Below are 1,051 nucleotides of genomic sequence, written 5' to 3' on the forward strand. Positions count from 1 at the left end.
CAGCTTCCTCTTTGAGGGTCTTTTGCCCAGTCTATCGGCTTCTTCAAGTATTTTTCGGGGGTTAAACCGGAACGTATCGGTCCGGGGCTCCCAGGCCACTCCAAGTGCCTTGACTATCTCCCTTGAATTTGGACCCATACTTACGAGCTCATCTTGTAATTCTATTTCCCGCATGCTTTCTCTTAGTTCTTTACTGTTGGTGGTCCATTTTCTCAGCTGCATTTTAGCGGTGCTGAATAGATGCTGCGCCTGGGTGATGAGCTGTGCGGCTTGCGGCACAGTGTCGGCTTCCCCCAACCAATCATCCACGTACACTTGTGTCTTTAATTGGCCCACCAAGTCCGGGTAACCCTGGCCGCTGTCGTCCACGCATTTCAGGATCACTGCCCTGACAATGAAGTGACTGCTTGATAGGCCAAAAGGCACTCGCTCCCACCGGTATTCCACCAGTTGTGCCGGGTTTCGTCTGGGTACCTCACCCAAATAAATCGCACGATGTTTTTCTGATACCTCTTAAGGAAGCTCGGATCTTCCGATTCTTGGGCCGTGACTCCCATATGTTGTAAATTCCAAAATTCTCTAAAGTCATTCACCGATCGTTTGTGGTCGGTCGGTGACGCTAGCGCTGAAACTTGTGTATTTTCTCCCGGGGATCCGAAGACTATCCACCCGAGCTTGCTTGCACAGGCTACCGAATGGTCAGTACCTTGTAGCGTTTCATTGGTCAGAATGTGCCAGTAATAATCGCACCCGATTATTATGTCAAACTCCCCCTTGTTATTATCTTGTTCTGGTCGGCCGTCAGCTAGTTTCTCTCCCCGCCGCGACATTTCTACCACCGTTGAATGGACCTTCGGTGTGGCCTTTGCCAAAAAATCCATTTCAGTTGTTCGGATCCTTATCTCTTCACCTGCTTGGGTTATCACCCAGATATCGTACGATCTTGTTGTCTCTGTCCAGGCTTGTGCTAACCCAAATGTATTGATTCTTAGTTCCTCCGCCTCTTCGTTGGTTTTGTCCACCTCGCGGGCGAGTCCCCGTTTGATAAACG

The sequence above is a fragment of the Daphnia carinata genome, chromosome 4 (assembly GCF_022539665.2).
Source record: "Daphnia carinata strain CSIRO-1 chromosome 4, CSIRO_AGI_Dcar_HiC_V3, whole genome shotgun sequence".
Lineage (NCBI taxonomy): Eukaryota > Metazoa > Arthropoda > Branchiopoda > Diplostraca > Daphniidae > Daphnia > Daphnia carinata.